At 45.2% G+C, this 14,116-nt stretch overlaps 1 protein-coding gene across 1 annotated transcript in view; it reads left to right on the forward strand.

Moving 5' to 3' along the window:
* Positions 1 to 14,116, forward strand: part of LOC119459602 (actinia tenebrosa protease inhibitors-like) — a 160,736-nt gene that overhangs the window by 48,978 nt on the left and 97,642 nt on the right. The window lies entirely within an intron of this gene.

Genomic DNA, 14,116 nt, shown 5'->3' on the forward strand with positions numbered 1-14,116 from the left:
ATTTAAAATTAGCTTTGATCCTATAATAACTGTTTCGTGGTCTAATTGGTTGATACTTGATGAAGTTGCGTCTGGTATTGTGCTTTATTTGATCTTATTTGAGCTACAATTGATTCACCTGTTAATTCTGCTATGTTAAACTTTCCGGTACATTAATGGAATGAAAAGAAAACTGTTTTTCTTATGGCATCATTCATTGAACCTGAAATTTACGCTGTCGCAAACTCGGCGCGAGTCTCAAGTGAAATCTACCGTAATGGTCTGCATAGGCTTCCACACAAATTACGTTCACCTACATAATATGTAGGTGAACCACCTACTATTACGTGTTGCTACATATTTTTAAATCAAAACTTTATTAGCCTACCAATCTATGGTTCCGGCTGGTTGAGTCGGTCGGCCGCTACTTTGGTTCTCGTGGAGTGAATTCAACCTCATTGTTAGGAAAACGAAGAAGTCCGTCCGCCAGCGGGATTCCAATCTCGGCCCATGGGCACACAGCCCGATGGTGTAACCGTTAGACCACGAATGTATATTTTCTTCTTTATGGCCAGCCTTCGACTTCGTACACTTCGAAACTCTTTATAGAGGTAAAATAGCAAAAAAACATTGTCTTAAATGAATGATATTATGTGCACCACGTGCATCCGCCTCACAGGCGTGACGTTGCTATTTAAAATTAATTTATTACAGCTAGAGGTTCAACCCATTTTGGCCACTCAGGAACACAGTCTAGTGGTTTCAGCAACTCAATAATCCGTGCCATACATTTCAGAACGTAAAGACGTCCCGGTTTTGCATCAGGGTCGCAATGGCAGCACGCCATTCTGGAGCGCGAAAAGCAGTGAGGGCCACTGAGCATAATTAAATCACAGGTAAACCCATCAAACACTGTATATTCCCTTATACCTGAAGCCATGTGGGTCTATTGGAAGTTCATTTTAAACGAAGCTTTATAGGCTCACAAGTTTAGGTGGTGGTGGTGGTGATGGTGTCTATTACATGTAGACAGAAGAAAAAGTCACATGTAGACAGAAGTCTGCCACATGCAGACAGAAGAAAGGGGCCGAGACCCGAGCTCACAGCGAACACCAATACAAGTGATTTATTGCATCATCCCCCAAACCCGCAGCCCTGCTCTCCACTCCGCCAACTGCTCGCAGCAGTAGGTGGCGCTAGTAGCCGCTGGCGCTACAGCTAGTGCAGCACAACACTATCACTTGTCACACTCCTGCCCCTTTAGTTCTCGTCATGGAGAATACTGGTTCACAGGGCGTCTTGTCCGCGCACTTCTCAGGGCGACAGGGCTTCCTCTCGATGGGAAGACTGCTGCTGGCAGCTCAATTCTGTTGTGGGGCTGACTTGGTGGCTGTTCTGACTCAGTAGCAGCTCCTGCAGGCTCTACAGGCGCTGTTGTTTGTTGCTCAGCTGGCTGATCTAGAGGTACAGTGTTTGTAGGAGGTGGCGGCTGTACGAGGTTGAGGCGAATGTGGTCCCCATGTCTGTGCCGCACAGTTCCATCTTGTAATACAACCTCCGCTGAGGAGCAACTCGTAGGACTGCTAACAGAAGCAGGTACCCATGGTGAACCTGATTGGAAGTTCCTGGTGAACACTGGGTCACCCGGGTCCATTATTGGCGCAATGCGGCAACCCTTGTCCGCATGCACTTCTTGCTTTATCTTCTTCAATTGAACAGATGATCGAAGACTTGGGCGCATGACATTCAAGGGCGTCTTGATTCTTCTTCCCATGAACAACTCGCACGGCGCACGGCCTGTTTATTCATGAGGCGTTGAGCGGTAGTGGAAGAGCACCCTGGCTACTTGTGTCCTGAATTCACCCGGTGCGGTTTTCTTCAGTTTATCTATGATGGTCTGTACTACCCGCTCTGCAGCCCCGTTAGAAGCAAGGTGATATGGAGGCACCATCATGCGACGGATGCTATTCCTGTTCAGGAAGTCAGCGTACTGGCTGCTGGTGAATGCTGGTCCATTATCGGAAACAATGATGTCCGGCAGACCATGTTGAGAAAAAAACAGACCTGAACACAGAGATCGTGGCCTCTGCAGATGGTGACGGAACAGAGTGAACTCCTACACACTTGGAAAAAGCATCCGCCATCACGAGAAAGTAGTGTCCCATGAATGGACCTCCGAAATCAATATGGATCCTGGACCAGGGCCTGTCAGTAAATGGCCATGGCATAACTGGTATCCTCCGCGCAGACTTCTTGTGCACTAGGCAAACGGGGCAGCTTCGCACCTGGTTCGTCATGTCGTTGTCGATCCCAGGCCACAATACATGGGACCTGAACACAGAGATCGTGGCCTCTGCAAATGGTGACGGAACAGAGTGAACTCCTACACACTTGGAAAAAGCATCCACTATCACGAGGAAGTAGTGTCCCATGAATACACCTCCAAAATCAATATGGATCCTGGACCAGGGCCTGTCAGTAAATGGCCATGGCATAACTGGTATCCTCCGCGCAGACTTCTTGTGCACTAGGCAAACAGGGCAGCTTCGCACCTGGTTCGTCATGTCGTTGTCGATCCCAGGCCACCATACATGGGACCTAGCAATCATCTTTGATTTCTCAATTTCAGGGTGACCAGCGCGCAAAAGCTTACGTACTTGGGATTGCAGGAACATGGGAAGGATGACACGGGCTCCCCACAAGGGGTATTCTTCATGCAGACTAAGTTCATTGGTCCTCGTAGTATAAGGGCCCCAGTCTCCACCTTCCGGAATAGGACTCCCGGTCAGGACAGCCTCAGCCACTTGTGACAGCATGGGATCTCTTGCCGTAGCACGTCTAACGACTGCAGTTGACAGGACATCAAGGTATGCTTGTTCTAACATGAAGACATTGGCAGGCGCAGAGTCATGAACCTCAGTTGCAGGAAGAGGCAGCCGGCTGAGCCAGGCCGTTCGTTTATGCCACATACTATTCGGACTCTCAGCATGTTGTCGAGTTCGGTTCCATAATTGCAGTGTTCAGACAAACACTTGAGAGCCACAAAAGTCGCTGACTGCTTGTCCTTCGGAACGCACCCTCGAATTGAAGCGAAAGCGTTAGACTACGACGGATGGGGTGGGGGCGTAGTGCCTGCCAAGTACGGCCAGTATCTCGTCGAGGGTTTTATCCTGGGGCGTTTCCGGCTTTACAAGGTTGCGAAGTAGTGAATTGGTACGAGGCACGCAATAGCTCAAAAATATTGACCTTTTCTTTGCTGGCACGACGTCGTCGGCTTCGAACAACTCTTGGACGCGCTCCACGTAAGCAGGCCAGGCGTCGCCTTCCCCCTGGAACGCTTCGATGCTACCGAAGGTAGGCATGGCTGTTCCTGTAGTTCGGTGCACCCTCGTCGCAAATTTGTTACATGTAGAAAGAAGAAGTCACATCCAGAGATAATAAGACGCTGAAAAGCAAGCCGATCCTGGTGATAGTGCAGAAAGAGTGCAAGCTCAATGGCACATACCAGGGACAAAAAAAGAGAGAGAGAGAAAGAAAGACAGAAAGAAAGACAGCAAGACAGAGCGACAGGGAGAAAGAGAAAGAAAGTGAGAGAGAGAGCGAAAGTTAGAGAGAAAGATAGAGTGAGAGATGAAGAAAATCACCCGCCCTTCCCCTGTCGAGAAAATGGGGGTATGCGAAGCTTGTCGTGTGTGTACTTGACCTACTACTTTTTGTTCCCTTTCGTGGTACTTTTCGTTCCATTTCGTGCAACTTTTCCTTCCGTTGCGTTGTGCGTTTCCTTCCCTCGATGCATACAATTAATAAAAGTTTATGTTTTATTACTGTGACATGTCATGAACTTTATGTTACCCTGCCGAAGGTCAGATACACACGCCACCAGCTTCGCTTACCCCCATTTTCTCGACAGGGGAAGGGCTGGTGAATTTTTTAATGCGTTAGCATTCTTAAGTTAGTATTCACGCACTTTCCGAAGGCTGTGTATCTATGTATGTATCCATATAACTACGTTTGTATCTACGTATGTTTGTATGTAATCCTTTTCCCGCCCACTTGGGCCACTGTATGTCCCATGGTCGCATGGATAGCTCATCGGGCTGCTGTGCTGAGGTAACAGGGTTCACAAAACCAACCATCGGCCCAATTTGGGTCTCTAGCATGTGGTAATGTGTGCGTAGTATGTGGCAATGTGCCTAGCCACGAGGCTAAAAACTATATTCTATAAAAACTGCCACAGAACCAATGTCACGACGACTGTCGATGGTGATGGGTTGGAATTCAGTCAACATAGCGACGCAACGTATTGCCAGTGTCGAAACCAGTTATGTATGAGGAGCGTACAGCAGCGGGACGCCTCTTCCACGCTCAGATGGACGGAAAGATGGAAGCTATGAACGTCTCCTTTGAAACGGGGTGGTAGGTTGCGCCACCAAGCTCTTGTTAATATTTTGCCTAATGTGCTTTTCTAAGAATACCCAGCGCCGTCTAGCGCTACCACCGCGAAGCCTGCGCGTGGCTTCCGAACTGCATGGCGTGCCGGTGCGTCCGAACAATGACAAACGTGTCGTACTTCAACCAGGGCTTCTCTGGCGCTTCCTTCTGCATGCGCGGCACCATTTAGTAGCACTGGTGAGAAGTCTACGCATGATTTCCGAGACAGGAAGCAAGGCGCGCCGGAGCCTGCGAACGCTGAGTGTTGTGTCCTTGCTTGCCACACCTTCAGTGGCACATACTCAGCGGCCCAAGTTGGCGAGATGTTCAATGAAGAGCGGCGCATGCATAGCTATTTGTGGCCCTGCCTGCTAATGCATCAGGTTCCTGTCCTTGATGCACCCCTTTGACGTTGGTTCGATTCCGCTCAGCATCCGACAAATTTAAGGGATATTTTTTGTCATTGTACTGCGACACACTCGTGGTGGGACATGGGGCATAATTACTGAGATTGGCGTGAAAAATGTTGATTGAAGAGCGGCATACACCTACTGGCACTTACCCAGTCACTCAATGTGGCATCAAAGAGCTTCAGCGGAGGTCAGCACAGACCGAGTGGAAAAGCGGCACGTATGTACACATTGCCCCATACTCAGTGACCCAAGCTGGTCCGAGGCTGGGTTTCGAACACTATTCCCTCCGCAGAGCAGCCCTATGTGCTACCAATTCGAGCACGGAATACCAAGGGACCTGGGTATGCGGGAAAACGGTTACAAATAAGTATACATAGCCTCCGAAAAGTGCATGGGGTACCGAAAAGATTGCTAACGCATTAAGAACGACTAAATACCATTTATTCAAAAAAGATGCGAAGAGCAGATGAGGTGTAGTGCGTATCGTTTTGAAAGGCGGAAAAGATCAGGTCATTTTGGTCATCGGTTTTGTATCACATTTCTTTACACGGAACTAAAGGGTACAGGGCTTCCAAATGCACCGAGGTGGTGGTTGTTATTACCGTGTTTTTGAAAGATTCCATCAGCTTTTCTGCTGGATTTCTATCAGTTTAGTTTGAAATTAAACAGTTTACGTGTACAGTGTCATTCTCATTTACATTCATTTCAGGTAGTGGATCAAAACTTCTTGATGTAAGTATCTGTCATTTTTTCTAAACTCCACATCTATGACAGCTGCGTAGCGATGTAGGAGCACTATTTAAATAAGAACTGCAATGTTTTCAATTTTCATGCTATTTCGTTAGCTTACTATTGTTCGTATATAGAAGCTAAGAAACCTAATCATTTCGAAATTGTATAGGCAGCCTGTAAGCATATTTGGTACTCAGCACTGTCAACAGGAACTCGCGCAAGAATCCTCATTGGAAGTGGGATAAAAAAATTATCTGGCAAACGCAAACGGACTTAATTATTATAGTCGAACGTTGCAAGGATTCATTTTATTTTGCATTCATTCCGTGATATTCGTCGTCTCAAGCGGGGAGTCCCAAAACGAACGACGGCTTGACAATATGAAAACAATTGAAGAATGCTGAGATAAATAAACGATACGTTTGAAATAAGTATTCCTTCGAAGGAGGTTTCAAGCCTTGGAAATACAACGCTTGCTTTACATATCACTAATCCGTTCAGAACTCCAATACGCCATATCCAGTTTGCGACCCAAGCCATAATAACATTAAATAACTTTAAAAATACTTCAGGGAAGCTTTGCTTGCTTTAGCGTGCCTCTTTAACGTTCAATATAAGCAGTATGTAATGTAACCTCGACCTATCACTCTTTACAAACTCGTACAGTCCTAGGTCTGTGTCTTCATCACGTGTTTCATAATCATTTCATGCGCAACCAACAGTCGGAATCGGTCCCTCATCATTATGTGTCGTGTCATGTCCATCGCCACGAGGCGGAAGTTTCATCATGCAGAAATAACGCTTTCTTTGTCATTTCTGCCACAAATATCAAGAGCCGAATCATCTTCCTGCGCACATTGCCACAATCGTAGTTCACAAAGAATAATTCAATTGATTAGCTGACATTGGACAACGAAGCCGTTTTTTGCATACAGTCGAACCCGGATATGTTGAATCTGAAGGGGGTGACAGAAAACTTTGATGTGTAGGTAAGTCAATATATAAAGTTAATATGTTACACAAAATATTTGGTGTATTTTATACAAAAAGGGGAGTATACTGCTCTTCGTTATAGACAATAATACGTGATATGTGGGTTACACATATCCGGGATCGACTGTATATTTATTTCTGCTTTTGTTTCCTTTGTTTTGGACTGTAATCACTGCCCTTTGCTATGTCGTTTGGCCCCGATGTTGCTCAATAAATGAATATGGAAATTATGAAAAACAGGCACTAAAGTATTTCTTCCCAGAAATACTTGGTCAGGTTTGGCACTAACTTTGTGAATGCAGGCGCTAGTTCAGTTAAAGAAGTGAATATGGGATGTATGCGTGATTTCAAGGATATTAGCCTTTTTGAGACAGCTCTAAAGAAACTAGATATTTGCAGGAGTGGCATACTGGCGGCGCAATCTGGAAATTTTGCTGTTGTATGAAATACGCAATAATATTTATTGCGAATGCTTGATTTGCAGGATATATTCAAGCCTTAAAAAATATAGTTCCTGGTTCAAGCGCAGTCTTAAGACGAACAGTTCAATGACCGCGCTTACACGTGGCAGTTGGTCAAACAATTTGTTATTTGCACGCTTGCCTTGGATTACTTTTTTTTCAAGCAAGGACTTCCCAAAATAAATAAGGTTAAAATTTTCAAGTATGACTTGCGCATGCATATTATTGCCAGTTTTCTTGTGTATACTCGTAGAGTCCAGGTTTTTTACAGCAAAGATGTGTTGCTAGCTCTGCTTCTTCCGCGCCGCGTACTGCTAACATGCCGCACATGCGTAGTTTAGGGTGTTCACTCATATGTGGTGAGCGCCCGGCATAATGTCGGCAAGAGCCTATGAATTAAACCAATTCATCAAATGCGCTGATGCATTTCCACAACGATTAAGGGAAGAAAATGCGAAACTCCCCAGCATCGTATGAAGGGTACCACCGATGCGTCATGGCGAGCGGATCTTTAAACGAAAGAGATCTAGGGAAAGTTACAAGAACGTGTACACCCCATCTCTGTTAAAATGAAGGGAGTTCGAGAAGATGTGTCATGCCAGACACAGTGCGCTATCGAGACGTAGCTAGTAGAGGTAGTGAAAAACATAGAGCACGTCCCTCCCACCATCCTTCTCCGGTTTGACCACCAAAGGAAACACAACGCAGACTGAACAGCGCAGGCGACAACGGAGCGGGAGAGGTCACCGCGAAGAAAATACCATAGTAGTTTAGCCTTGTAAGATACTCTGTAAAAGATGTGCACGTACTAAAATTTTCAATGCTATGGTGATTTCGCTTCTTCTACTTTTCTGCATTAGGCATTACTAGCGTGAAAACCTTGAAGGGTGATCTTGAGGCGTATTTTACCAAGTCGGTGGCTTCAAGTTAAGGCGCATTTCTGAGTTGGGCGATTATATACACCACTCAGTAACGTTCCTTCAGGGCTCACCCATTGATAGTTCCAACTACTCTAACGGCAACATCGAAGTGATTCTAGTTCACCAGGTCATTATCATCATCTACATCAAGAAAAACACGAAACATAAGTTTGGCGCAGTCGTTGCATTTCACCTTCTAGCACCTTTTTATATCCCGAGAGCTGCCAGACCCTTCATGCTGCAGTGGATGAGGAGGTTTTCGGTTACCTTACCAGTACGGTGCCATCTGGTAGGGTTACGTGCAATAAACGTGGAAGCCTATCGAGGAACACGTTCTGCCAGGCCACTCAGCAGTACACGGTCATCCTTCATTACGCTACCTCGGGCAGCCGTCGGCGACTCAACAGTTTTCACCTTGAGAGCTAGAGGTTAAACCACAAGAGAGCATTAAGGCGCGTTTATAGTACATGGGCACGCAGGCGAGCGTCATCAGGCGCCGGGCGCGTCAGAGCGCATTGGCCGCGCGTCCGGTTACGTTGGCGGCGCCAGTACGTCGAACCATTGGTCGAACTATAGCCGCTGTTATTCTCGCCAACGTGACATAAGGTGTGCGCGCGTTCACGCTACGTCGGACTATATTTAGGCCTCTACGGAGCCCTGAAAAGAGACATTGCCGCCGTTGCCCGAGTAGAGTTGGGCCCGGCTGCGAGTTGCAACGAAGTCTCACTACTTCAGTGATCACCGCAGTGTTTTCACAGGCATAAAAAGTGAATAATAAACACTGTATTCATTGCAAACATGTCTGTATATAATTGCAAAACCACACCTTGGTCACATCTCGACAATGTGCCTAGCCAGGGTAGTCAAGCTTCCGCTATCAACCAGGGTTAACCAAAGCTAAACCACACCAATTTTTTGCGATGATCTCCAATACGTCGTCAGCCTAGCATGAAAAATTACTACTTCATGCGGCATCGTCAGCAAGTGTGAAAACCGTGAAGACTGGATCACAATGGTGGCTGCACGCTACCTACCCTAGATGATTACGGACGTGAGAATAAACTCATGAAACAATGTCTAAATACCAGAAGATTTGCATAGCATTTTTGGTAGCCTACGGTGGATAACAGTAGTTAACAATATCAAACTAAGATCAACGGCTCGAGCATGCGGTGACTGTACTGCGAGCGTCACAGAAAACATATTCTGCAGTTGTCTTTGCCGTCTATTAACGAGTGACACGGACCATTCTACGTAGAAGCCACTCTCCTGTGCCAAGTTATCAATACCGAAGAACTTGACGAAAAGGTGCACTAGCCGACAGTGGCACTGTCATTTCATCTTCCGGCAGGCCAGCTGCCCCATCCACACATAACACCACCAAGCAGCATACTAAAATGAAACAGCGCAGAAAAAAAAAATTACATAAGAGCGCCGCCTTAGACGTTCTCCTCTATTGTTAAAGCGACGCCATCTGCGCGTCGCCAACGTGTCGTTATTTGGCATTTTCTAATGGATGGCATCCGCGTTTGACATACCATTAAGACGTGAACTTCCACACCCGTTATTTAACCCCTTAAGCGCATTGCACGAGCCAAGCGATAAGCCGGCGATACGTTTTTGCTTTGTATCGAGGCTTCGGAGTTTTGGGTCTACGCACGCAGCGATCCACTGGAAACTACCCTAGAACAGCTCCGCTGTAATATGGTAAAAAAGAAGCAAGACAAGGTCACTTAGGTTTGAAGATTAAAGCGCTTAAATGGTAATGTGGGTGTCCACCTGCCCTTGTTGCGGAATAAAATTCAATTCAATTCAATTCAATTTGGAATGTATGGCTTTCAGTGCAACGTCAAAGGGCTTAAGTAGCGTATCTGCGACTTTGGGCACTTCAGATTCGATAATGAATTATCTGTTATGGTCATTTGCAAGCCAATTCGATCACGCCTGTAAGAGGTCTAAGCATGAATATTGTTACGGCCTCGGGAGAGGGTTAAGGGAGCGTTTACTGATTGAGACACAAAGATGTAGCTCCTTGGGCTATGCTGGCTGGAGTCAATCGTAGGAGCAACGTCGTCTTCTTCTTTCTCCCTCCTCGCTTCCCTCACTTTTCACTGGCAGTGACCACGGCGTAACAATATTTTAGTGCTCCGAATATGGTGAATAAATGAAGGTCAATATAACGAGATTGTAAACAGAACAGAGCACCTACAGTATCTGAATGATGGCACGCATAAGTACTCGATCAAGAAATGAAAAAAAAATTAGCATAGCTTTCACTGGAGGCGCAATGCTAAAGAGACAGCGGAGCTGATCGGCACCTAGCTTGGCCTGGCTTTTGTGCTAGGCTACGCACTACCAATTCATCCACAGCATTTTGCGGAATTCATTGATTATTGATCGATTATCAATTAGCTATTGATTGGCTATCAATTGGCTATCAATGACTGACTAAGCTTAAGTAGTCCCAACCATAGTCAGCTAGACTTATCCAGACTCAGCTTCGCTAGTTCACAGGGGTATGTGCCATATTGTGCTTGGACCCTTTCTGCACGACCGCCAGGATCGGCCCACATTTTTTGTTTACGCGTCAGAGACTTCTGGCCGGATTAAACAGCTCCACTGTTAAAACAAAATAATCGCAAACTCGATAGGCTTTTACAGTTGTAGCTTCGATGCTACTACGTGTACTGAAATACATTACCAGAAGCCTAACGCCATTATTTCGTTTTTATTCGTACCAGCAGTGCCAAGAACGACAATAGGCTTGAACAATGAAACATTGCATTGATTTCCTTGCTTCTGAAACATTATTGGCGTGCTTTTGCGTATTGTCTGCTTTTTTGTATGATTCGCAGTCACATTAGAAATTTAAACCTACTAAGCTACATTGATATTCTAGAATTATTTACTCCTACACCCCTGTAATTCTACACCAAAATGCAGCTTGGACACACATTCATTGTTACGAGTCGGATTAGATGTTTTTCCTAAGTATGCATGTCTCAAAAAATTCCGTTTTTCAGATGCTGAACACCACAAAATATATATGGGTATATTCATCTAACTATAGACAAGTCTACATGGACAACAGTATGAATTGTGCCAAATATAAGAAATATCAACTCAACCGGACAAATCTAGCACAGGGTCCACATTATGACTACGACTTCTTCTACGAGCGGGAGTCCGGCGGTGAAATGTAAGTGTGTGCTATTCATTATTTTGAAAAAGACTGCCATGGTTTTTATGTTAATTCATGGCGTCAGCTTTAGCGTAAGGATTAAGCAGCAGCAGTCAGTACACAAGATGCAAAACATCGCCAAATATTACTACAAAAGAATACCAGCTTACAACATATAACGAATTCAAGAAAAAAATTGCGCAGAAAGTGGTGAGTACGACAATAAACGCGCGTAGCTCATGTGATAGCAAACAGCTAATTTTTTTCTCGAATTTTCCGATAACTTTCACATTCATTTAGAAAATGGGAAATCGTAGGGAGATGTAGCACTCCAGCAGATATTTTGCTTGTAAGCTGTTATTGCACGGAAAAATGAAATGATCAGACAGGAACTTCTGCGGGTAAAATGGCAAGCTTCTATTATTCTTGAAAGGGTCTGAAGGCGAGCTCGTTGGTATGCACTCCTGGTGTAAGAAACAGCACTAAAAACACGGACAGAAGGAAGAACACAGGACATACGCTGAACTGCCAACGGTTGCTTTATTGTGCGTGCACAAATATATAGCTTGAAATGGAAGGCAGAAAGGGTGACAAAAAAAAAGAAAATAGAGTGGGGGGAGGGGGAGTGCTTTAGAAACAAGTCACGTTTGGGTATGAAGGTAAAAGTAACAATCATAGAATGATTAGTCAAGTAGATATTTGTACTCCTTGTCGATGATAACGAGTGAAGGGGAGCTGACGGATAGCGGGCCTATGCGCATCATCGTGAAGCTATTCAAAATTTCCCGCGCTCGACTGTCTCGATAAGGGCGCAGTACCTCAGTATCATCAAGCACCAGCCTGCACCCGCAATTGGCGCAGTGGATAGCGAGATTGCTTCCATTCTTGTTTTTGACGTTATACACATTTTATTGAAGAAAACAGGATCATCGTGCACTGATAACATCAAATATTTCCTGATGGTTGCTCCGATTTTGCCTTTCCAGTGATGTGATCAGATCAATTTTTCAAGATTGGTGACAGGTGTCATCAACAAAATTATTTTCAAGAACTTAGCTCTATGTTCATGACACCGCATTTAGAGTGTAATTTCAAAATATTTCCGCGCTCGTGGGTCACTGGCAACCTTGCACGCCCTTATTTGTCAAAGCGATATTTCTATGCCTCTTATGTCTTGCACTGAATCGCTCAACACACCTCAGGTTTTCTTGATACCTCCAATGTGGATAAAGCACATCTTTATAGCTATAAAGGAATGCATGACAGATTCTGGGATTGTATTTCGAATGAGCATTCCGATTGTTACTGCAAGTAAACATACAGCACCTCACTACATACGCGCATTTTATCGATTCTGGTTGGTTTTGGTCGTTGCTCAAAGAGCACACGTCAGCTCTGCTCACAAATGGAAGTGAATAGTGCGTGGCTATTGTTACCATCTGCGCATTAGCCATGCTTGACTGTTCTGAATGAATGAGTATGTGTGGTTTAGTGGCGCAAGGGCCAGTTATAGCCAAAGAGCGCCATGCCAGTGTTTTGTTAGATCGCAATGAAGTGATGAATTCTAAGAAGTAGATGTGACGGGGCTGTAAAGGGGCCTAACATAGTCGCTGTAAAGTGCGTAAAATATACATGTACTCAAATCATGACAATGACTAATGAGGTGTACTATGAAAATGAAGAATGCATTGAGAAAGAATATTACGATATTTGAAATACTTAAGATACAGTAGTTGGCAAGAAGCACTACTGCCTAAACAGAGCCTTGAACCAGAAGGGCCTGGAGGTATGTGCTGCAGAGAACTACTATCACAGCGGCATCCTCTGGAGAGAGGCTGTGCTACGAATGTATTGGGCTAATAACATGTAAAACAGCTTCATTCAAGAAACCGAGGACTGATTTGGTGTTAAACAGTGGCTCTTCACCAAGAAACATAATGGGATGAAGGGGGACATGATATCGGCACGCTTGCGGAAAATATTTACTTCTCTCTGTTTCGGCTTTGCGACAATCCAGAAGGACGTGGAAGACGGTCAGCCTCTCACCACATCTACCTCAGGTGGGTGGTTCATCACCAGTCAGAAAAAAACTGTAGGTGCCATATGTGTGTCCTATTCTGAGACGACAGAATAGGACATCAGTTCGCCGTGTTTTCGCTGCAGGGGACCAGAAACCTAACTGTGGCCTAATTAAGTGAAACTTATTATTTGTTTCCACATCCCACAAGCGTTGCCAGTGGTTTCGCAGTTTCTTACGCAAGAAAGCTTTCAAGTCTGTTGCAGGAAGAGCAACTGTATGATTAGTCGCCTGCGATGTAGCTGATGTGGCCATCTGGTCGGTTCGCACATTACCCTCAATGCCTCTATGGCCCGTTACCCAGCATCTAGTGACATGCTGGTTTGATATACACGCTCTGTATAGAATGGAATAGAGCTGAGTGAGTACAGGATTTTTGTGTTTGCTTAGTGATATCAGGGCTTTCACGACGCTTAGGGAGTCTGTAAATATAATTGCTTTTTGAAGTTTCGATTTCCTTATGTGATTTATGCCGTCAATAGTGCACAGGCCTCAGCCGTAAAGATACTTGCTTCCGAGTGGAGTACACCGGATTCCGAGAAGGATGGACCGACGGCTGCATACGACACCCCGACTAGTGACCTAGAAGGGTCTGTGTAAAACTGTGCACGAGTAGTTGGATTGAAGGTCTAGGAAATGCATTTTAATGTGTGCCTCTGGTGCGTGCTTCGTGACCTCTACAAACGATGTATCACAATCTGTGAGTTGCCACTGCCACGGTGGTAAATGTTTCGCTGGAGCCATAGGACAATGTTCAAGAAGTGGAACACCCATTTCCTTACTGAGGTTCCTTACACGCTAAGAGAACGGCTTTCTCGCTGCCGGTCGATTATGGAAGAGTGTGGCAGTGGTCACGTCATTTACAGTTGAATAACCAGGATGTTTAATGTTCGCGTGTATCTTCATCTAATATGTAAAAGTGTAGTGAA

The sequence above is a fragment of the Dermacentor silvarum genome, chromosome 7, assembly GCF_013339745.2.
Source record: "Dermacentor silvarum isolate Dsil-2018 chromosome 7, BIME_Dsil_1.4, whole genome shotgun sequence".
In the NCBI taxonomy this organism is placed as follows: domain Eukaryota; kingdom Metazoa; phylum Arthropoda; class Arachnida; order Ixodida; family Ixodidae; genus Dermacentor; species Dermacentor silvarum.